Raw genomic sequence first — 24,844 nt, 5'->3', positions numbered from 1 at the left:
TTCATGTCCTCTAATGTTCCACAGATAACCGCGGTGGCTCCTTTTCAAAGACATCCCGACGCCGTTGCTAACCTGTCAATAAAACCTTAAAAAATGGCCTAAAATAAATTAGCGGGAGACTTCCCGAGGGCGGGTGCTTTCACCTTACAGTCCGCATCAGTCACTTCTGATTTGAGTCCAGTGACGTTTAAGGTAGTTTAGTTCAGCAATAACTTGGAGGCAAAAAGGGAAATGGTGTGAGAAAGACAATAAAAAGCAATCATTTGTTCCGGTGCGGAGAAAAAGTCAAGGAAAAACGCATTGAAAACACTGCCTCGTTTTTTATTCCCTGTCTATTTTTTTCCCCCTGAATGAGTACATTTTAATGGAGAGTCACCCAGAGACAAAGTGAGTGCAGCATTGAGGTCAAATGAGGCCATGACATTGCATTCCAGAGACTTTTGTACAAAGCCGCCCCGAAGTTACAGCGCTTCAAAAGTTGTGCAATTTTGAGTCGGACGGAAAATCTTCTAGAATAATATGCTCCAAACTGTCGGCATGTCTGACCTCAAAAGGTTTCATTTCAGTCAGCATCAAAGGACTGACTCTGCGGGTGAATTTTTTTTTTTTTTTCCAGAAACAGCAACGTTGGTCAGAGAAGTTGAAGTTTACTCGGAACCTTCCCAGGCGTGGTCGGCCTCCAAAAATCATCAGAAGAGCAGAGTGATGACTCTAAAAGGAATGCAGCACAATGTGGAGAGAGCTACAGGGGTCCCTCACCTCAGTTAAGGTCAGTCCTCGTGATTCAACAAAAAGGAAGGGACTGAGCAAAAAAAAAAGGCATCCATGGCAGAATTCCATGGCAAAAAAAATCCCTGCTGACCAAAAAGAACATTAAGGCTCATCTTACTTTAGCAAAACACAGCTGATTGATTCCCAAGACTTAAGAAAGAAGATTCAATGCCCTGATCCATCCATCAATCCATGCATCCATCCATCTTCAACACCACTTATCCTGAACAGGAGCCTATCCCAACTGACTTTGGGCAAAAAGCAGACGAACCCCTGAAGTGATCGCCAGTCAGTCACAGGGTACATATCGAGACAAACAACCATCACCGTCATTGAGTGGGAACCAATCCCACCCTGCCCCACACACAAGTGAAGCAAGTGTACCACTACACCACCAGTGACTTCCAATGGACTGATAAGACAAAATTGTAACTTTTTGCAAGGTATGCTTTGCATTCCATCTGCCGTGGATGCACCAAAGCACAAAAAAAAAAGACAAGTACAGGAAAAAAGCATTTTGCCAAAAGTGTAATGTGGTGCGGGTGGCCCGGCAGTCCAGTGGTTAGCACGTGGGCTTCACAGTGCAGAGGTACCGGGTTCGATTCCGGCTCCGGCCTCCCTGTGTGGAGTTTGCATGTTCTCCCCGGGCCTGCGTGGGTTTTCTCCGGGTGCTCCGGTTTCCTCCCACATTCCAAAAATATGCATGGCAGGCTGATTGAACACTCTAAATTGTCCCTAGGTGTGAGTGTGAGCGTGGATGGTTGTTCATCTCTGTGTGCCCTGTGATTGGCTGGCAACCAATTCAGGGTGTCCCCCGCCTGCTGCCCGAAGACAGCTGGGATAGGCTCCAGCACCCCCCGCGACCCTCGTGAGGATCAAGCGGCTCAGAAGATGAATGAATGAATGAATGTAATGTGGTGCTGTTTGTCTGATAGTCCGATGCTGCTTTGCTTCTTCAGGACCTGGACAACTTGCTGAGATTGATGGGAGCATGAATTCGGCTCTTTACTAGAAAATCCTAATCGAGAATGCTTGGCCATTAGTTTGTGACCTTAAAATGAAGTGTTCTAAATCAGATTTGAAAGGCAAAAACGTCTTGAAATGCCCCAAAACCCTCTCGTGTTGTTGAATTTAGAAAAATGTCTGCAAGGAGGAGCGAGTCGAAATAAGATGTGAAAGAGTTGTTGCTAGTTAGATAGAAAACATTTGATTGTTTGTGTGTATATATATATATATATATATATATATATATATATATGCACACACTGTACACACACTCATGTATATAGCTTACTGCATATGGATAACAATGTTGAATTTTGAACATACAGGCTGAAGTCTGACCCTCCTTAAACGATTGAACATTCACTAGATTTACATTGCAAACTAAAGAGAACAGACTGTTGAGGATAAATAAAATCCGTGAACAAATTACAACTTGGGGTACAAATATAGGTCGGTACTTTTTGATAGAGTTTGATAGAGCACAGCATATGTCTCCCTGGCCCTGACCACCACCCACTGAGTTACAGCGTGCACAAAATGAATACAAATCGTGAATGCCGATGCCCTCCCACGTCTTTGACTGCCAGGGAGCCCAGCAGATCAATAAGGACTTAAGTAATGGAGACGAGCTTACAGTATATTGATTACAATTGCCGTCACACCGCCGCCATCTATATCAAGCTCCTTGGGCGACGGACGCCCAGATGGCAGGTCGCACTGTACCTTTAAATAACAATGCTGTCACTGCAGTGCGGGTCAGCATGCCAATGGAAAACAGATGGGCCAGCAGTGGTGCTACACCCCCCCACCCCAAAAAATAAAATACCAAACCGATGCCTCCATTTGACAATCAAAATTGTTTATTGAAAGAACGAGATCAAATGGAAAAATGGAGTGCACGCCACTATTTCTTGGCAAATAGTGACCGGGTAATGTTTACTTGCTTGAGGCATAGGCTAATATTCTCTTGGTTTTATGTTAATTTTGTCAGTAAACTTCAACTGGGAGTGGCATTAAACAGCTTGAAGCTTCCCTTTTGATGAATATTTCTCTGTTTGCCAAAGTACTGGTTATTGTGAAGTGAGCTGAATTGATTGCTGATTGCCCCATACAGTTTTCCTATTTCAAGTTTGTGCTCGCAAGTCATAATAAACAAAATAAATGAAAAAAAATTGGGCTCACTCATATCTGAAGGCACCACTTTATATTTTTTCAATTCAAATAAATGTTTTCCCTTTTTGTCTTCAAAACAACCACATTGCTTTGTCTTAGGAAAGTCACTTTAGCTTCATGCTAACAAACAATGCAAAACGCCATTGACAAGCTAACTGGTCACTGTTTTAGCTGTTTTAGAAACAACGGATATTTAAACACAGAGGAGCAAAAAAAAAACATCATCATATGCGGACTTTCGCTCTTCACATGCTGACCTGGTTAACCCCCCCCCCCCCCCCGTGAATAGCGCGGATAAACTGTACATGAAAAACATCTGATATTGGTACTAAATCAGATATGGGAAAATGGATCCATGTGTGGAAAGCGAGAACATCTTGCTCAGTAGACATGACATCGTGACCCAGCCGGAGAACACAAGTCATGAGATTAGTCACTTTTCAGTGGAGAGGATTGGGTTTGGGAGGAGGAGTGGGGGTAGTAGGATACATGTTGCAATCGATGAAAATGTCACCGGGGACAAACTATTTTCCTCAGTCGAGTTGGAGATAAATATTGTCCAATCCCCTGCTGCCAATCCACCTTGACGTCCAAATGGAGACTGGACCACACTGCCGGCTTGACTGCGCACGCATACACATACACGGGTACGTGACTCAGATTTGATCAGAAATGAAACGCACGCACACACACATTCGGGTCACCATGGCCATTTGTGGCAATGGTGGTTGTTTTTTTTTTTTTTTTTTTGTCAGATATGGATTTGTCAAGTTCTGATGAATGATGTGTTCTCAAAGCGATAACCCCTATTAAACCTCACACGTCTGCTCTTTTGGAGCTGACAAATCCTGGAAAAAAACATCAATTTCATCTCACACACACAAATGCACACAGTAGAGGTTTGACACACATGGATAAAGAGAAATATGACTCAGATTTGCAGCCGGCTGCCTTTAAAAAAAAAAAAATTGCCCCCAATAAACATCATTGTCAGCTGTCAGCTGCGACGTGTCCAAAAGAGCACGCGGCAAATTAAGAAAAAGATTTGCTCCGCTTTGAATGCGTACAAACAACTTGACATTTTAAACGGCGTGCAAATTGAGACGCGCTTTGTGTGCCACCGCTGCGTCTTGGAAAATTTGATTAGCATATTTTAAGGAGAGATTTTGTTATTTTCACCCCACAATGTAAAAATCTCTGTGTCACGATTTTGTTAAAAGTACCCCGAAGATTGAAGTACTCTGCTTTTTTTTTTGTTTGTCCCGCCGAAACCCACTTGCTGGGTAGCTGTGAATTTTGAGTCTTCTGGATTACTTTTACAAACGTTTGGGTTAATTATTTTGACCCAGCAGATTGGTTGCAGATTGGTCAAGGGCGGCCCGGTAGTCCAGTGGTTAGCACGTCGGCTTCACAGTGCAGAGGTACCGGGTTCGATTCCAGCTCCCGGCCTCCCTGTGCGGAGTTTGCATGTTCTCCCCGGGCCTGCGTGGGTTTTCTCCGGGTGCTCCGGTTTCCTCCCACATTCCAAAAACATGCATGGCAGGCTGATTGAACACTCTAAATTGTCCCTAGGTGTGAGTGTGAGTGCAAATGGTTGTTTGTTTCTGTGTGCCCTGCGATTGGCTGGCAACCGATTCAGGGTGTCCCCCGCCTACTGCCCGTAGACAGCTGGGATAGGATCCAGCACCCCCCGCGACCCTAGTGAGGATCAAGCGGCTCGGAAGATGAATGAATGAAAGATTGGTTCTAAAATTGGATTTGGAGACTGTTTAGGAGACTTTTTCAGGTGTGCTCGAGGAGAGAAGTTGAACATGCAGGATCAGGGCTTCCGAGGACCCTATTTGGTAACCCCTGCATTGGACAGTTTGAATATTTTTTTGTGTGAAATATGACATATGAAAGTGATCATATCCATCGTCTGAGTGTTGCACAATAACAATGCAAATTTTCCACCGCAGGTGCTCACTGCGGCGTCACGGCTGCGCTGGGGCCTTTTTCTGATGGAAAATGAGGAGAAACAATTGAGAAAGTGAGTCTGAATGAGTAAGTGAGTGAGTGAGGGTATGTGTGAGAGGGTGTGTGAGTAGACTGTGTGTGTGTGTGTGTGTGTGTAACAGGCAGGTGGCCACTGCTGGCACGTCTGAGAGTGTTTGAATAGAGAGGGCTTGTGTTTTTCAAAAGTCCGCGTCTTTTTTGTGGGCATCTGAGAGGCCATACAGATAGATCCCTGCAGGCGCACATTTCCAATGTGTGTGAGTGTGCGTGGTGCGTGTGTCAGCGTGCGAGCTGGCAACGCACGACGCTTCGCTTCCTGTATCACACCAGCCGAAGTGAACGGGAGCCAAGAGGAAGAATAGAAGGAGGTCAGAGGGGTGCGCAGACGGAGGAAGTGGAATCGGGGTAATGAATGCACGTCGGAACAAAATCAGCAGGGGGGCTGTGACGGGAGGACAATTTGCCAGGACGACACAAACAAAAGTTCCCATAACACTGACTGCCATTGATGGGTAAAACCGCTGTGACTTACGTCCCGAAGCGAGATCATTTTTACAGCTTTTTGCACGTCAACATCTTCCCCCATGAATGGAGCATTGTTACCTTCCCCAGAATTGCCATTTGCCTTTACGTTTGCGACAAGACTGAACTGTCACTCATTGTGCAACGGTTCTGAAAATAGTTTTCACGAGTGGCTCACCATTGACAACTGGTTTTGTTGCCATTCAAACCTTCCTCGATGTAATCACCGATAAAAGATGCCGTTTCGTGTAACCTGTTCTTTCACAATAAAAATTATGTTTGAGGGTATGACAAACACAGGAGCGTATTTGCTGAATACATTGTGTGTTACAATATACCATACAGTAGATTTATCATGTACATGTGGCGTCAAAGCCAATCGTGGTGAGTCTCTGTCGCCAAAATGTAAGCGCAATCGACAAATGCAGCGATCATTGCCAACAAAATAAAATATCCATACTCGTCCGTTTCCTCCCTTTGCGTGATTCTAAAATAGCTATAGCTGCCAAAGGGTATATATTTCTTCCTTGGCAAAGGTGCCATGTTGTTTATGGTTATATTAAAAAATATATATATTTGTATTTTTTTTTTTTGCAACTGGCCACAGACTGTAATTTGTGTTCAGCCTAATTGCTCCGTTTTGCGGCGGACAAAAAGACCATACAACACATTTACAGAAAACAACCGATCGCTTATGGTCCAAGCAACCAAGGGAATTCAGATACGATTACAGATCGAGATTATTTTCATTCTTTGCCGTTTTATTTACATTGAAATGTGAATTGAAATGTTATGTTGAAATGTGTATGTTAAATGGGGCGGCCCGGTAGTCCAGTGGCTAGCACGTCGGCTTCACAGTGCAGAGGTACCGGGTTCGATTCCAGCTCCGGCCTCCCTGTGTGGAGTTTGCATGTTCTCCCCGGGCCTACGTGGGTTTTCTCCGGGTGCTCCGGTTTCCTCCCACATTCCAAAAATATGCATGGCAGTCTGATTGAACACTCTAAATTGTCCCTAGGTGTGAGTACGAATTGTTGTTCGTTTCTGTGTGCCCTGCGATTGGCTGGCAACCGATTCAGGGTGTCCCCCGCCTACTGCCCGAAGACAGCTGGGATAGGCTCCAGCACCCCCCGCGACCCTAGTGAGGATCAAGCGGCTCGGAAGATGAATGAATGAATGTTACCACCTGCTGCTTCACTAAGTATAAAGACAAAAAAAATCCAAATTAATTAATCCAGTTAATTAATTGCAAGTAAACACATTGACGCTTTAATTGAAAGTGAAAATTAAGGGCGAGAGTCAGCGTAGAAGAGGATCGAGTTGGAGGCGACAGGAAGTTCATTGTGTCTTCATATTTTTGATGTTGTTGTTACTTTCAGCATCTGCGTCAGCACTTTCCACCCACTCGCCTTGATTTTTGCAGTTGGCAGCATCATTAGCGAGCGTCTCGGACAGCGCCTGACCTTTCCACCCCTTCTGCGGTTGTGCTCGTTCTGAGCTGGCTATCAAGTTTGGTCACGTCCTCGGCCCGATTGCTTTAAGTTCATTAGCGGAAGGTGATGTGACAGCACATTAAATGCCAGGAAGGTACGACGGAAACACACTCAACACAAGTCATCCGTTTTGTCGCATCAGCAGATTGTTTGTACTATAATTACAGTCCATTAAAATGCTGTTTATCGTTATTTCGCTACAGGATATGTGGCTCAAGAAACGCCATCTGTCAGATTAACAAGGCAACCGCTTCTCCAGCTTTTTCGACATGCATTGCGTAAACATTTTAGCAATCGTTTGTCAACTGTTGAGGCCCCTGATTATCATTTTTTTTCTTATTGTAACCATAGAAACATGTTTCTTCAGTTTGCATATTTACATAAGCCTCAGGCTTCAATTGCTTTGTGGGATAATGTGCCCACTGTTATCATTAAGCTAGACAGGTAATAATCAGGCAAACAAATCCTCAATTTTGTATGAATATTCATTGGTTGGATCACAGCTCAAGGGGCATACCAAGTCGCGGAGTTCAATCAGGGGTGCAAGTAAGGATTTCATGTGAATCTCATCAGGGCCTTCAACACAAGCAAGACATTTAGTCAAACCCTGACCTCGTGGAGTTTTATGGGCAGTCGTCAACTTTGGCTGCGTTGAGCTGCTCACATCCAATGCCAAATACACGAGATTTTTGCGATGTCAAATGTTGTAAACGTCTTTCCTGTGTGGATAAAATCTCAAGGACGGATTTCTCTTTGTGTGAGCCCTGGAAATATCAAATATCAACCATAAAATGGCCGCTTTGAACAAAATCGTAGAATATGCGTATATGTATTAATTTGTTCCGTTTTTTTTTTTTGACATGGCGCTCGGTTGACGTTATAAAAACTGACGGGAGTAAGATTTCCCCGTCCCAGATCTAAAGGTTACTGCTGCTTTTCCCATTGCTCGACTCATCGATGCCGAGAGAAAGAGCCAAATCGATGAATACATTGTCAGCATTTAACACTGGGCACGATCCAAACATGATCCATTGATCTGTGAGTGTGTCGCTCTTTGTGTGGAACCGTGCCCACTGGCCAGTTGGCTGGTTGCGACAAATGCCGATAAGCAAGCCTCTCAAAGATTAGATTTTTTTTTTTTTTTTTTTTGGTATCATGATATGCTCTGCTCTTCAGGGGGAAAAGAAATCTTTACCAAAGCAACAATTTAGATTGAATCTTAAAGACTAGTGACCCTATTTTCAGGTCCAGAACATGGGTGGAGTTTTATTCTTTTGGTATTTTCGCAGGTAGAAAGGGGCGTTTACGCAGTTGTGGGAGTGAACACGCACTTGTTTACCAGCCAATGGCATTCCCTTTCAATTCAGCACAGGAGCGGCGCGCACAGTCTTTGACATTGCCGAAGTAAAAATAAAGCTAGCTCGAGTCCATATATTAAGAAACATAAACACTTCTTACACTTTTTATACATAACCTCAGTGAATTGAACGTCGTTCCACTTTAAAATAAGCCGTCCTTGAATCAAATCACACCCCAGGTATTGAGATGTAAAATTGTCTTTTAAAGCGGACGTGCAAACACGGAGTGTTTATGTAAGACATTTGGGGTTTTTTTGTCCGTGCTGTTTGCCAGAATATTACTTTTAACGGCATATATGATAATAAAAAATAAATAAATGCCTACTTCAAAGATGATTTGAGTCGAGAACGTTCCACATGAAGTTTCGGGGCCAAGACAGATAAGCATGGCGCAAAATTGTGCCGATGAACGCCACCGGCAGGAGATATGACGTTCAGTGGACACTGAAGCCAGTCCAGGCATAAATACAGGTGCTTTAATTAGAAACTAAATAATGAAACAGAATGGCGTGCGCCTGGAGCGTAAAAAAATAGAAGTGGCGAGCGAGAGAAAATGGTTCTCTTGGCTTTGTGCCTCGAAGCGTGGTAGGTTTTTAATGAACGAATGTAAAGTAATCACGAACGGTGGCGCATTCATGGTGCGGCGCGATGGGTGACCTTTTGCATTTGAACAAAACTAAAAATTGCATTGCTTTAACCCATTTCTTTCTACGAACCTGTAAGACACCCCGCCCCCCCCCCCCACCCCCTGTCATCTGACAACCCTCGCAGTGCTTCACCAACCGTCTCAAACATTCTCTCTCTCCCCTGCTGCTGGCTCAATGTGATTTTGTTTACCCACCCCCCATCCCCCTCCCCGCCCCCCGCCACCCCCAAGTGTGCCATTTCCAATTTTAATAGAAGTGCCTCTCTGTTCACCTGTGTTGAGAATTAAAATGGACTTGTTGATGGTTTGGAGGTGCCCGCGCGTTCATGGTTGAGTAGTCTCTCATTTCGGCGGCTCACCAGCTTGAAGGTGAAGAGCGCGGTGATGATGTGAGCGCCTCCTAATGACGTGTACGAGTTGTGCTCTTGCTGTTTACGGTGAGTGTGAGTCAATACAATCTCTGATACACTGTAAACGTTTTGCTAAATATACTTTTTAGTTGTCTTTTGTGCAAATACAGTGAAGTCCAAAGTTTCAGAATTGGACTATTGGATTTGGAGTGGGGGGGGGATATCCATTATTCAGTTTTTGTGTTCAGGTCAAAACCAAGTTTCATGTGATAATACTGCTTTGGTGCCATTTTATTGCATCTTGATGCCAAGCAACTAGGTTGAACTGAGGTGAGGAAATTCATTTAATCAGGCCATAGCCTTGTCTAAAAGAAAAATCGCTTTGTTGCAATGATGGGGCATTAATAGGCAATCGCAAACTTTTTTGGTTGCCGTAAAAACATTTTATACAGATTTTGGCACTCTGGAATGTCATTTTGGATTTTCAAGCATCACGTCCTGTCATATTCTTTAATTTTGAAAGAGGTGTTATGTGGCCGATGCAAATTAGATTTTAAGCCAGGATACCCTCTGTTGATCTTGTTACAATTATTGCTTAATTTCTGAACTGGACACTCCCTGTGCCATCTGAATTAGTGATAGAAGGAGAGGTAGGGGGTGATCCTGCAAATATCTAATATATTTCATTTATGAGCCAATTCACAACCTGCGCGTGAGCCAAACAAGGTGAAATTTGAAGAGGTAAAAAAAAATGAAAATGAGTAGACATTTTATACTAATAACAATAAATGATTTTGACTTAAAAATCGTTATGCTAGCAAAAGCAGAAAATAGCAGCTCTCTGCTCAAAGTTAAACATCATGTCTGTTCATGCCCAGAATTGGTCATGAACAAGCTGAAGAAAGCGCAGTAAAATCGACCATGGCCTGAGGCTTATTATATTTAATATGTTGATGTTGAGTAAATGATAAAATAAATCGTATATGGGCACTAAATTAGAAGCGCAATGGAACTCCAGCCATAGAGAGCTGAGATCATGAACACTTTTACAAGTCATTCAATGAAAGGTTGCATGCAACTTTTAAAGCATTTTTTTTTAAATCAAGGTCTTGTGTTTCTGATGTTAATATTCTGACACACACACACACGGCTCTAATGAGCATCTGAAAGCAATGGCATCTCATCCCTGCATAAGCTTTTCTCCACCACATATGAACCCTTACGCACTGTTCGGGTCAACCTTGACCTATTTCGACATTTGACAGCAATGAAAATGCACTAAATGTTATTCTTTTAAAATGAAATAAGGCAACTTCTCCTGAAGTTACTCAAAAATGTGTGTGTATATATATATATATATATATATATATATATATAGGGCGGCCCGGTAGCCAAGTGGTTAGCACGTCGGCTTCACAGTGCAGAGGTACCGGGTTCGATTCCAGCTCCGGCCTCCCTGTGTGGAGTTTGCATGTTCTCCCCGGGCCTGCGTGGGTTTTCTCCGGGTGCTGCGGTTTCCTCCCACATTCCAAAAACATGCGTGGCAGGCTGATTGAACACTCTAAATTCAAGTCAAGTCAAGTCAAGTCAACAGTATTTATAGAGCACTTTCAAACAGCCATCGCTGCATACAAAGTGCTGTACATGGAGCGATTTAACATATACAATAAACAGTAAGACGAATCAGTAATAAGTAATAAGTAATAAGGCGGTAGAAAGCACCAAGCAGTAAATTGTCCCTAGGTGTGAGTGTGAGTGCGAATGGTTGTTTGTTTCTGTGTGCCCTGCGATTGGCTGGCAACCGATTCAGGGTGTCCCCCGCCTACTGCCCGAAGACGGCTGGGATAGGCTCCAGCACCCCCCGCGACCCTAGTGAGGATCAAGCGGTACGGAAGATGAATGAATGAATATATATATATATATAATTTTTTTTTTTTTTTTTTAATGGGGGGGGCTTCAGGAGAACTTACCCAAGGAGAAGACAAACAACCATCCGCACTCACACCTCGGGACAATTTAGAGTGTTCCATTAACCTGCCACGCATGTTTTTGGAATGTGGGAGGAAACCGGAATACCCGGAAAAAACCCATCCAGGCACTGGGAGAACATGCAAACTCCACCCAGGAAGGCCTGATCCGGAATCAAAACCTGCGCCTCTGCACCGTGAGGCCGACGGGTTAACCAGTCGACCGCTGGGCCACCCCATTTCATAATTTGACCGTGACAATTATGATGAGATTCTTGAAAATGAACAGTAATATATGTCAGGGTTTAAGTGACCCAAGTTGGCGTTAGATTGAAACCTGTGCAAACTATTAGTCTGTCTCCTGTTTGCTAACGACTGGATTATGTTTTTTTTGTTTTTTTTAAAACTGTTTGGGCTTCTTGCATGCGTGCTTTATTATGGTCCTAAATTAGCATCTGCCAGTCTTGAGGGCCTTGCGCTGATGGCTCGTCATTCACGCTCGGTTAAACTCGACTGGTCAGTCAGGCAGCGCGCGGCCTCCAATTGCATTCAACCTTGCTTGGAGACAAAAACCCTTTGCTGTTAATGGGCACTGACATGAGTCCGTTATATTTCGCTGAAACATTGCGGATTTGATGGGCAGTACTGGTCGAGATTAGTTCGGAAAAAAATTACTAGTTCACAGACCAGTGAATGCTTGTTCACCAATTGTGGTAGGGAGTGAAGTACAAATACTTCATAGTCAGCAACATTTTCATGAAAATTAGAACAGTACTGCAGTTTTTGTTGTGTCAGCACCATCAGCAAATGCGAGTCTGCCGTAAAAATTTCATTTTGTTTGCCTACAGTTGTTCTCCGAGTGCGCCGCATTTCTCAGGCAAACAAAGTTTCATCAATTTACCATGAGCGATATTAGCCTGTCATCACTTGGCAACGTATTTTGTCAAAAGATTGAAAAAAAAAATCCATGAAACGAGAAACGAGAATCCCCCCCCATCCCTTTATCCCAGATTCATTCCTCTTCTATTTCATTTGTTCTTCTGTACTTCTATTTTCTGTCCGGCGCTCCATCTCCGCGGAGTAGATTGCGATTTGAGGCCTCGGCTGAAAAGAAGCAGGTGGAGAGGCAAGCGTATTAACGGGAGCAAAATAACAAAGCGGCGTGAAGGCAGGTGTTGTGCGTGACAAAGTGATAAGTGAGTTGGTATGCGTGCAGCAAAAGGTAAATCGCAAAATATCGACAATGCCGCATTGGAAGCGGCGGAGCCTTCGTGTTGACGCAGCAGGAGGCCGGGCGGAGGGGAAATCGCATTAGGGAGTATCGCGCTGTCACAAATCATCTCGCCAACTCCTGCCTGCGATTGATGTGCCAACCCTCTTTCCTTTTTCCGAGACATTTCTGGTGATGGCGACGAGGGACGGACGAGGTCGTATCTGGCACTGAAAGTGGCAAAAGGGAGATTAGCCGAGCGGCAGAGGGATTTAGAGGCCCTACCCGCATCGCAGGAGCAGGTGGTCAGCAAGTTGGTACGGTCCGACTCCATCTGCCGGTCACCCGCTGCACCTGAAGGGGGGACACGATGTCCAACTTTGATTGACATGGCGGTTCATGGAGCAGCCAAGCTACAAAACTAACAGAAGGAACTGTTGCTCTAAATCAGGGGTGTCCAAACCTTTTGCCAAGGGGGCCAGATTTTATGTGGTAAAATGTCGGGGGGCCGACCTTGGCTGACATTCTTTACATTGAACAACAATATTGTTCAACAAATTTTGGTAAGCCAGTCTGTTTCACATTTCCATTTTTATTTTAAAATCAACAATCTTAAGAATTTCTTTTGGTTCATTTGAAACAGGTATATCACATGCAACTGCTTATTCACTTGACTTTTTCTTAAACAAAAGTCTCCTGAGTGCAAATTGATTGATTTGAAACATAAAATGTATCACCATGACTTTTCAATAGTCACAAAACCTTTGACTCGAACAACAGGGAAATGAACAAGCAATACACATATCCACAACTGCAAGGATCATTTGCAATATGACATATCAGTCAATATAAACACGGAGTGATGTCTTGTTAACTCGTGAGTGATGCCCTCTAGTGTCTAAATGCTATTACTCATTTAGTGAATGCTATTACTCATTTAGCCACTAGAGGGAAGCAGTACTCTCTGAAACATCACTCACCAGTCTACGAGACCTCAGTCAATGCAACACGTGTTCCATTGCGCCCAACCGGCGGGCCAGACGGCACTGATTTTATGACGGGGGTCGAGGGCCGGATGAAATTCGACCGCGGGCCGGATTTGGCCCCCGGGCCGGACTTTGGACATGCCTGCTCTAAATGATGACAAAAACTCAAAAGTATCTCATCACCGTCGCCATTACCGGACTACGATGAACCAAACTGAACGGCGCAGTCTTTAGCATTTGGGAGAAATGAGATCGCTGAAAATCCAGTTCTGTTCCGCGTGATATTTTACTCATCCATAATTGAACCACGTCAACTTTGGTTTTGGTTTGCCTCCTCTTCATCTCATCGTGTCCTGCTGTGCCACGGCGTCTCCTCGCGTTGTTTCATCTTCCGCTTTTTGTTTCTTCTATTGTCATTGATGATACATGCCGGCATGCATCAACTTCCTGTAACGGGTCCCCAAAAGTCTGCACAAGCGGAAAAAACTTCAGATTGAATCTGCATTCGAATATTTCATCTAAAGTCTCCTGCAGAAACGTGAAGGTGGAACCTCTAAAGTGGAACACGAGCAATTCCGTGACACTGGTTGACTTCTAAATTGTTCTCATTTCATCTGCAGTAAGTGTCAGCGCAACCTGATGAGAAGAAACCCGGGTTAAAAGTTGAAATGTATTTTCAAATCCCTCATTAAATGTGCTTTCTTAAGGAGACTTATTTTGTAAGCTTTCCACGAAATGCTTTTCCTCCCAAACCTTCAATCAGCCCAGTTCTGTCACAGCTTCCCGTTTTATGCCTCGTCCACACGCAAGTCAGTAGGAGACAACACCATATACAGTATTTCGTTTTCTTATTCACCCTCAACTCCAGACGATGTTGCATTTTGCTTTTTTTTTTTTATTTAAATGTCTCTGACAGCTGTTATGGGATTCCTGTCAAAGAAAAAAAAATACATTTCTTTTTTTTTTTCCTCTCCCAACAGCCACAAGAACAAGACGGGAATAAACAGAAGCAAGAGTGCAGGTACGATCCGCTCCAGAGAGCCGGGCAGGCGTTTGGAAAGGTTAAACATTCCGACTGGATTATTTTTTTTCTTTTTTCCACAGCTCTTTTTTTCTTAACAATAACAGACGGCAAAATGGTGTTCACTTGAAAAGCTATAACGTCTTAATGCGGGAAAGTCAATTAAGTTTGATTGAGCGTGACGGTGATTGGCAGGAGTTTGCTTCAATTGTTATCGCGCTGCAGTTGCAACAAAAACATACAAAAGACGGCCAGATTTGAGGGCAGCAAGCATCTGGTTTAATTGGCATTTCATGACACACCCCCCCCCCCCCCCCCCCTTGGTTACTGTTGCTATATGAGGTGTGAGGTATTCTCAGAAATATATACAGTTTTTGAGAAAAAAAAAACAGGTAGTGGGTGACGTGTTGTTTGCCTCTGAAGGTTGCATCCACGACAGGCCGAAACCAACATACAGTAGCAACCATAGCTAGCCTCGTTAGCTTGGCTGGTTTGCATTTGGTGAACAACCTTACTGTATGTCATTATGTTCAGTGGTGCCTTGACATACAAGTTGAATTTTTTTCATTGTTTCACTCCTAATTTGAGAAAAATAATATCTCAAATAATCTTTTCCCACTGAAAGGTAGATGTAAAATCATTTTGTATCGTGTGTTAGCATTAAGCTAGCAGCCGCTGGTAAGTTATGTGGTTTGGTTTATTGTTTTTGTTTGATGTTTAGTTTGATTGTAAACTGAAATAGGAATGACACTAAATAACTTGAAGCAGCACTTGGTATTTTTTTGTTTTTGAACAACTGTTCACTACGTCCACTGTAAGATGTGAAAGAGAAAAATATATCAAACTTAAGATTTCTCAAATCCAAAAGTTATCAGACTATTGTTCTGTGCTGTGACTGGCCAGCTGTGTCCAAGCAAAAATATTGATTTAGTGAAACACTGAAACATGTTTTATATTTTCTGTTGTTATTTTATAGCCTGTTTGTCTCTCCCTCGCTCTCTTTTGTATTATTCTGGTTGACTATCTATCGTGCGCTTTGTTAGCCGCTCTCATTTGCAGCAGTGATTTGCACCGTGGGACTCGCATAGATGCACTGATTTGATGCCGCTCTCAGACTGATTTGATGGGTGAAAAAGCTGCCTGCCGCCTCATCACCTGCCACATTTCTAATCTGGAAAGCACTCAGTGGCTGCCGACCTTTTGCCAAGGATCCAAAATCACCCAAATCAGTTATTTCAAGGAATTTTTTTTTATTCATGTATCTCTTTTTTTCTTTCTTTCTTTTTTTAACCGTGCATCTGCTGCTGGGTCGGCTTCAAATCGACACTATGAGAGGCAATCAGTATAGAGAATTGCCAAAGAGTTGTTCTTATGACAGTTGATGGCAATGTTCTGCCATGACCCGCCGGGCAAAGATACCAACGTGTTCATTTTACTTTGTCAGTGGGTCGACTTTTCAAAATAAAATTTCAAATTGAGATCAATAATATCTGCAATTATTTGTTAGACACAATTATACAATAAAATATGTCAGTAATGTAATGTATAAACTAGGTCCCGAATGATATGGATTTTTTATTTTTATGCCAATGCCGATGCCCATTTTTGGCAGAAAAAAAACTACTGATTACAGATTAATTTAAAGAACATGTAATACGTACAGTATATTTAAAGAATATATAATACGTAAAATAGCATTTTATTTCCCCCACGCATTTCGGATTATACATACACACATATATATATATATATATATATATATATATATATATATATATATATATATATCATCAGTCAATGATGAGAATATATATATATATATATATATATATATATATATATATATACACGCATGTGTGCGCGCACACACACGCAGACACACACAGAAATAAAGGGCAGTTGGTCTCACTGATCGATTGAGCCACGCGTCGCTCTGACATCTGAGAAAGCCTCAAGACGAATGAGCTGACCGTCGAGGGAAGAGAACAGAGAAGAGGAGCAAAAGCAAAACCCAGTAAACCTCGGATGTTTTGTGTGACTGTAGTTTCTTTCATTCAAAACAAACTTTCCCCCTGAGATCAATTAGATTTGGAATATTTAAATCCACACTGGAAACTGTTGCCACGAAAAAGACTTTATTAACAGTGCTTTAATTAGCATTTGGCTCAGAGCCCAATCAAGCCAACAACATGAGGCATGAAAGGGTTTTGTCCATTTTTGTCAAATTGTTCTTTTTTTCATTGAAAAAAAAATTGACTGATTGCTAATGATTTTTTTTTCAAATTTACATGCATTAAGGTGCATGGCAGGTTAATGGGAAGATCCTAAATTGTCCCTCGGTGTGAGTGTGAGCGCGGATGGTAATTCGTCTATGTGTGCCCCTGTGATTGGCTGGTAACTACTTCAGGGTGTGCCCCCCTCCCCCTCCCCACTACCCGAAGAGAGCTGGGATTGGCTCCGGCCCGCCCGCGTCCCTCGTGAGGATAAACAGATTAGAAAATGGATAGATGAAATCTGCTAGCCAGACACTTTTGCTCTGTACAGCCCTGAAAATAAAACAACCAAAAACTGAATCACATTCACCTCTCTGCTGAGATTCCGGCACTACCCGCTTGTCACTGCACGCACACACACACTCAGGATTGTGACGGTGGTGTACTGAAAAGGGCACATCGACCACTAATTGGAAGCGTGCCCGTTCTGAGCTTGAGGCTAATTAGCAGTGTATCAGCAGGACGTGAGCCACATACTAATGCGGCAATAAAAGCATACTTTCTTTGCAGTTTTTCACGCTTCAGCCAGTACCTAGCTCACGATGCTGATCACAAAGTGATTTACAGTAATCTCCGGAGTAGTCAGAAATGGTTTCAATTTTGCATGTGATTACAAAAACGAGCAATCGATCAAACTCATGATGTCATTTGTTTAGCTACCTTATTTGTTTTTTTAAAAAAAAGCATTTTTACACTATGGGCATTGTCACGTCCCGGGTTTGCCAGCAGGGGGCAGGCTTTTCCTGCCTACCGCCGACACACCTGTCACCCATTAAGGACTGATTACACAGGCTTTATCTTTGTGCTCGGGCAGTTGACTTACTGCCGGAGTATTCCACGCCGTGCCAATTCTCTCGATTGCTGTCCTAATCTATTCGTTGCCGTGTAGCCTTGTGGCTGTGATTGCGCGTCGTAAAATCTACTCTTATTAATTCCGATTGTTGCCAACTATATTCCTAGCCATTTTCTCGCAAGCGTTTTCTGTTACTTCCTTTTATTCCTGGTCCTGATTTTGACCAGCGTTTTCTGTTTGTTGCTCCCGGACGGGTATTTTGTGTTTTGTATTAAAACTCATTTGTTCTCGGACCATCTTTTCTTTGTCTGCTATTTCGGGGATCCACCTCCTTATCTTGTTGTGCACGAAGCGATCATTTTATCGCTTCGGGCACAACGTGACAGGCATGGAGCACCATGAAGTATAATTCTTTTTTTTTTCATAGTTTCCCCCACTTAAATGTTTCAGATCATCAAACTAATGCAAAGCTCAGACAAGGATAACGTCAGGAACAATAAGATTCAGTTTTTAAATAATCATTTCAAAATTATTCAAAGCCTGACCGCATTTGGAAGAAGTATTTTCCCCCTTATTCGATTTAACGGAGTCAACCTTTTTCAGTTCATTTTCATTGACCACACCCAAGCCGGATTACCCCCCGACCAGTTAAATCCCCTAAATACATCCTGTCTGTCAAAATGATGTCAGCCCAAAGCAAAGATCTCAAAAAGCAGCAACAAAAGTCCATAACCCAAAGAAAAACTAATTGACCATCTCTCAGTCTGGAAACGGTTAGCAAGTCATTCCCAAATCTTCAGGACTTGAGCAAATCATGATGAGAACCATTTATTTACAAATGGAGCAAGCATGGAACAGTGACAAACCTCCCCAGGAGTGGCCACTTCCCAGAAAGACAAAAACGGTGCCAGCTTTCGGTCTGGTTTTGCACTAATGCAACCTCATTGGTGCCTGTTGAGTTTGTGAAGAGCTTTAATGGACTGTCAAGTATTTCTTCCGTGTCTGTTCAAAACATATGCCCCGATGAGTTCTGCCCAAATAACTCAAATGTGCTAAATGGTGGAATTGTTAAGTTCCTGCCATATAAAGTCTGTCCAAGTGCATCGGTCACAGGGACACAAAAAACATGTGCTTGCCTGTGGAGGGGGGAGGAGGGGGGCACCTCTGTAGGTTGTGATTGCATCACTACCCTCGTCGCACTTTGAAATGTGCTGGAACAAGCACTGTTCCAGAAGAGCTGTTTAGTCTATCATTAGATGTTGCTGGGAGGCTCCCGACAGGACTTTGCGATCCATTTTTTGCAAGTGTTTAAATTTCCTTTAAACTCCTTTCTCTTGTCTTTTGGCGCTTTCCCCTCCCCTGCGACAATACCTAGCATTTCATTTGTTATTATTCATGATGTAATTATTTCATTGCGTTGTGTCTTCCAAGGCATTTGCTGCTCAGTGGCCTGCATCACTGACCCTAAGGTGGTCGGCTCTTGACAACGGGGCCTCAAAGTGATCCTCGACTGCGGCACCGCATGTTGCGCATCAGTCAACATCGAGCAGGGTGACGTGAATGCCGTTCTCCTGCAATATCAATATCGCAGTGTTGCGCGACACCGGGATGATCGTTTTTCCCACGCAGACTACAAACCGAGTTACATTTTAATCTCGCCCGGCAATCTAACGGCGCTGACTTCAAGTGCATCGAGATGCAATGAAGTGTTACATTCCCACTTTGGTGACGCAAGCACGTCTGACACAGAAGTAACTCAATGCTGAGCAGCGTTATTTATTGTGAATAAAACAAATGCAATTACTCTGAAGAAGTGGGGGTGAGGGGCGGGGTGGGGGGTGGAGAATTGGTGCACCTGAGGGACTTGGACTTAACCACAACAGCTTTTCATGAACTGTTGAATCACAGATAAGCTGTTCTTTAATTGAGTGGGATGCCGCTCCTGCTTATTTGCTCATACAGTACTTGATAATCTGCTCACTAAGTGTTTATCTGTGCTTGCTTAATTCACTAACAATCCTCCGTGGTCATTTAATGGATGTTTTGAAATGGTAAGAAAGTCACCAATGAGTGCCCTCTGCATCTAACTTTGATCATTAGCTTGTGTAAGTCAACACATCGGATGAAAATCATGACAGCAATGGAAGAAGTAGCCGTGATTAAATAAAAGCCAGTCATACAAAAATACGGTATTATTTGAATAGACGCAAATGATTTTAAAGAGGCTCACTACTGTATACACTTCATGCGATGAAAGAGCATAAGATACCGACTACCGACTACCGACTGCTGTCAGGCTGATGAATAAAAAATAACAATCATAATAATAATAATAATTAAATGATGTGAAGGAAAATTGTAAATACTACTGCGATTTATCCATTTGTGTTCATATTGTATTTAATTGAAAAATGTTTGTTGTTTTTTTTTTCTCTTTCTCCTTTCTTCTTTCTACATACATTCTTGCTGCTGGAGGCTGTAAATTTCCCCAGTGTAGGACGAATAAAGGATATCTTATAATTTCCTGTACTGATAAATTGTTAACAGAAAAAAAATATTCAAAAGTTACACATCACTAATATTCTATGACTGAGAGAAGTGGCTCAATATGATATATTTTACAGAGGCAAAAGTGAAGGAAATATGCCATCAGCATGGTTTTAAGGATGGCTTTTTGCATCTACAAACATGTAGAAACTTCAATTTAAATCAAGAATAGTGTACAATAGACACATATTTTAATCTTGAAAAAAGTTAGAGTCATAGAAACATTTTCATTCATCTTTCATCCATCTTCCGAGCCGCTTGATCCTCACTAGGGTCGCGGGGGGTGCTGGAGCCTATCCCAGCTGTCTTCGGGCAGTAGGCGGGGGACACCCTGAATCGGTTGCCAGCCAATCGCAGGGCACACAGAAACGAACAACCATTCGCACTCACACTCACACCTAGGGACAATTCAGAGTGTTCAATCAGCCTGCCACGCATGTTTTTGGAATGTGGGAGGAAACCGGAGCACCCGGAGAAAACCCACGCAGACCCGGGGAGAACATGCAAACTCCACACAGGGAGGCCGGAGCTGGAATCGAACCCGGTACCTCTGCACTGTGAAGCCAACGTGCTAACCACTGGACTACCGGGCCGCCTCATAGAAACATGATATTCTATAATCCTGGCTTTAGGACACAGCAAGCCTTCAAAAAGAGTTCATGCTCTCTCTCTCTCTCTCTCTCACGCACACGCGTATGCACTTGAGCTAGACTTTGGTTGTCAGCAGAGTCATGAGGGCTGTGATGATGGATGTGCTGCATCTCTTCCAGACAGTCTTCTCTGTGGAGTGGACACAGAGACATCGAAGGTCGCGGGTCATCACACATTTTAGCCCCTATTCTACCTTGAATGCGTGTGTGTGTTTATGAGCGTGCTCATCCTGGCCTCCGTCCCGCCTCCCTACCTCAGACTGGCGCTGAAGGAGGATACTATGGTCTCGTCCTCCCTTCCCATCTGCCCCGGCACTGCCCCCCCCCCCCCAAGTTTGCGGCCCTGACAGGCCGGGTTGCCACGGTGATGGATGACCGTGCACACAGTTCTGGTGTCACAGTCCTACACCTTTTCTGCCTGCCACGTGGGTCCACCGGCCCAGACTTCCTTTCGGGTAAGCCACAGTGCTGTCTTGTTTTCTCTTCTTTTGCTTATATGTCCTGTTGCCTGACATCCCGTTTCTTCTTTTTTTTTTTTTTAGCTCGCAAGTGTGACGAAAACTCTGAGAAGAGTCGCAAAATTCTCCCAAGCAAACGTTCATTCTTCTTTTTTTCCTTCCACTTTCATTCTTCTATGTTTTGGCACCCTTGCATTGGTATCAAAAAATGAGCGGTGTTTCCAAATGGGTAGGTTGATGGTTTAAAGATCTTGAAAAGAGACAAGAAGAAACGTAAAAACACAGCATAAGAGAAGATTTTTGTTAACAAGCCTGTCAAATGTAAGTGATTCTAAAAAAAAAAAAAATATGGAAGCTGCCTTCCAGTTTTAGAATATGACTATGACTGTAATCAGCCAATTAGTCCGTTCTTTATTGGAAAGCAACATCTTCCGCTACCGGGGACTCGTTAGTGTCTTCTAATGAGCCTTTAGCTTGCCACCAGAAGCCTCGTCAAGCATTATTAATTAAGAGGCCATTTTCTGTGCAGGCCTCCTAATCTGAACACATTGACATGTATCTATAAGACTATGAAGCGCCCTGCTGTTAATTCAGCCGCGCGCGCAATCTGGCTAAGGCACGTTTGTTGTTGTTTTCCACTAGATCTATCTGCAATATGTAGTAATAAGTCACGCTTGTGCGGCGCGCTGTAAATGTCTTTGGGCTGCTTTTAAAAATCACATCTTCCTAACTGGATTTATCACACTATTAACGTGTCGCTGGGAACAAGGCACATTTAATCGCTTATTCTTTATGAGGAGAGCAGAGGGAGCATATTTAGCACTCGATCAGCACGCCGTAGAAATCCCTGTTTGAGCATCAGCGAATGACTGGGGGAAAAAAAAAAAAACGTGACAGGTCGCTTTAATTGGTGCACAAATTCCCTCAATACTTACAGGAACAAAGTGATGGTGGTGGGGTGAAAAGCACAAGCTGTCAAATAAAAAAAAAATGTTAAACACAAATAGGGGACAAGTGATCCCGCGCATAACAGCCCACAGATCAACACAGATGTAAATATTTGCCTGAGGTGTCGCCTCATGGAACAAAGATCATTTAAACTTGCACTATAATGCACTGAATGGATAAAATAATTTGGAAAACTTACTTTTCAATTGTTCATAAACTAACATGATATATGTGTGAATGTCATCATGGGTCACCAATTGGAGCTTTGAATTTTTCCTTCATGATTTCCTGAAAAACTCACATATCAGGCCAAAACCATGTCTAAATATATTGCTTTCCTTTCGTAGAACCTTTGGGCCAAGGAACTAGATTTATGTCAAGCCATAGCTTCGTCTAATCAAAAATATATATACAAATAAAATGCAATCTGATTCTGAACCTGCAGGTGAAAGGAACATGATTGGATGTCCTAAATAGTACTACAGAAAAGACTGTCAGACTGCCTAGTTGCATCGTAGGTACCTCATGATGGAGAGACTGGGAATCAAACATCCAACTTTGGGTTTGCAGAACATGTTTGGCTTTATGGAGCTCGCTCATCGACGACAGTGTGCTTACCATTTCAGCGTCAAAAGAACACATCTCTGCCGATCGATTAGCCAGTCCCATCGTGTTAATTCCTAGTCTAGTTTTTGAATCAATTTATGACCCCTCCATGCATTTTATCTCTTCAAAACTTTTCTATTCGACTTATACCACAATACAATACAATTAGTGAATAACAGGATGGAGCGGTTTAATCTCATAGAGAAACTTCCAGCTGTTCCCCGCGGCAGATTGGCGTCAAGTATTCCGACTGTATGGAAATTCCGCCTAACAGCAGTCAAGACCTCGGCTTATCTCCGATGCACAACTGTTTAAGGCACCTGAGACTCTTTCACAACCACCCTTCTCCCTCCTTCCCTTCTTGCGCTCACAGCGCAAGCGTGACTGATTCCGTCTCATCGTTGGCGCAGTGCGAATGCCGTCAACACCTCGGCGAGAGCAAGGGAAGACAAACTAGGAGTAACAATGGCAGACGACAAACGGTGACAGTACAGTGTCTCTGACATTGTTTGCAATGATGGCAGTGAACGTAGGAGGCAAATTCACAACGGGATGTGTTGACTGCTTGGAGTCAGAGGAGACACTTCGACTGGAGGCTAAGCTGCTTTTCATCGTAAAATGACAAACCTCCACCTGGGAAGTCCTAAGTTGGATCATTACTAACCTTCCTCTTGCATTGCAGTATTCATTAAAGATGCATGCATTATTACCTGCAAAATTAAGGACACTGATGTCTTCTACTTTCTAATAAACTTCTACAAGAACTAAGGAGAATGAAGAAAATGATAAGCTTTACAAGAGTACATTGACAAATGTTATTAGAGCACAAAAAAAAAGAACTATTACATTAAATCACCAGAGGAGTTTAATTATGATGTAAAGGACCTGGAAGATGATGAATCATAAAAGAGAAGTTTAAGAACGTTATTAGGATAACAGGCTATCAGAGTTGGCTTGTTCATGTGTAACCAGAATGTTTCCTTGACTCACAGAACAACAATAAGGACAGTAAACTGACAAGCGAGCAGTCAGAAAGATGGAGATGAACTTTTGGACAAAAGACATCAAGAAACAATCACAATGGGAATGTATGAACGACACAAAAGAAAGGCTGACAAGCCAAGTGTGCCAGCCTGATATTATTGGCATTGTGTTCTGTGGTAGGATGATGACAGCCCTTGTTTGAGCCCTACAAGCTCTTGCACCCCCACCTATGTCTGCACAATAGCCATCTGATGACTGAGTGATTGGAGGAGGAATGAAGTGAAATGCAAAAGAAAAACAAAAAAAGAAGAACATCTGGTGATGGAGGAGAAAAGGGTGATGAGGAGGCGTGAAGAACACAGCCTTGATGCAGCTGCAATTAAGGCGGCCATTTTGTTCCTTGAATATGGTAATTTGTCCCTTTTTTGTGAGGGCTTGATTGGCCTTTGCAGTGCGCATCACGCCGGCCTGGAAGTTTGCATAATCACAGCGAGATTTTAAGAAAAAATCCATTTTTAAAAATTTTTTGCAGCTACATCTTCTTCACATGCATGACTGACTCATTCACTAAGCAAACACCAGTGAGCTTTACAGCTCTTCCTTTATATGTACACATATGACCTTTAAATACAAGAGAAGAAATTTAGACCTTTATTAGGGTCAGTCATAGCTAGCTGTGACGTTGCTAAAGATAAATAACGATGATTAATCACACACATTATTATCATATCAGTCCCAGTCAGACACAAAATCACTCCCATGGGAAGTTTCATTACATTGCATTGACACACCTGAACTGTTTTTTTTTTTAAGTGGATGAACATGAATGGCCAGTACAGTTTAACCAATTGAAAATATTTTACAGGACACACGCCTACACTACTTTCGTTATTGTATTTAGGCGCTCATATGGACAGCTAGGGGTCCTTTTAGGACGATTGTTTCAGAGTGTCGGAATCTTTTTTAACGATATAGAAAGTGCGTTTTATTTTAGAGTTACTTCAAACACATCTATTTTAAACCAATTAGAAAATATTTTACTGTACATAAACATACACTACTTTTGTTATTTTATTTAGGCGCCGTTATGG

At 42.9% G+C, this 24,844-nt stretch overlaps 2 long non-coding RNA genes across 2 annotated transcripts; both read left to right on the top strand.

Moving 5' to 3' along the window:
• Window positions 1-6,287: 6,287 nt before the first annotated feature.
• Window positions 6,288-10,068, top strand: LOC127614256 (uncharacterized). The gene is made up of 2 exons (XR_007966440.1): window positions 6,288-9,397; window positions 9,559-10,068. It is a non-coding gene; the product is annotated as an uncharacterized LOC127614256 (long non-coding RNA).
• Window positions 10,069-17,951: 7,883 nt separating this feature from the next.
• LOC127614248 (uncharacterized) lies at window positions 17,952-24,558 on the top strand. The gene is made up of 3 exons (XR_007966431.1): window positions 17,952-19,111; window positions 21,017-21,212; window positions 21,300-24,558. It is a non-coding gene; the product is annotated as an uncharacterized LOC127614248 (long non-coding RNA).
• Window positions 24,559-24,844: the final 286 nt, after the last annotated feature.

This window comes from Hippocampus zosterae, chromosome 14 (genome assembly GCF_025434085.1).
Source record: "Hippocampus zosterae strain Florida chromosome 14, ASM2543408v3, whole genome shotgun sequence".
Classification (NCBI taxonomy): domain Eukaryota; kingdom Metazoa; phylum Chordata; class Actinopteri; order Syngnathiformes; family Syngnathidae; genus Hippocampus; species Hippocampus zosterae.
This window is presented reverse-complemented; position numbering and strand designations above follow the sequence as displayed.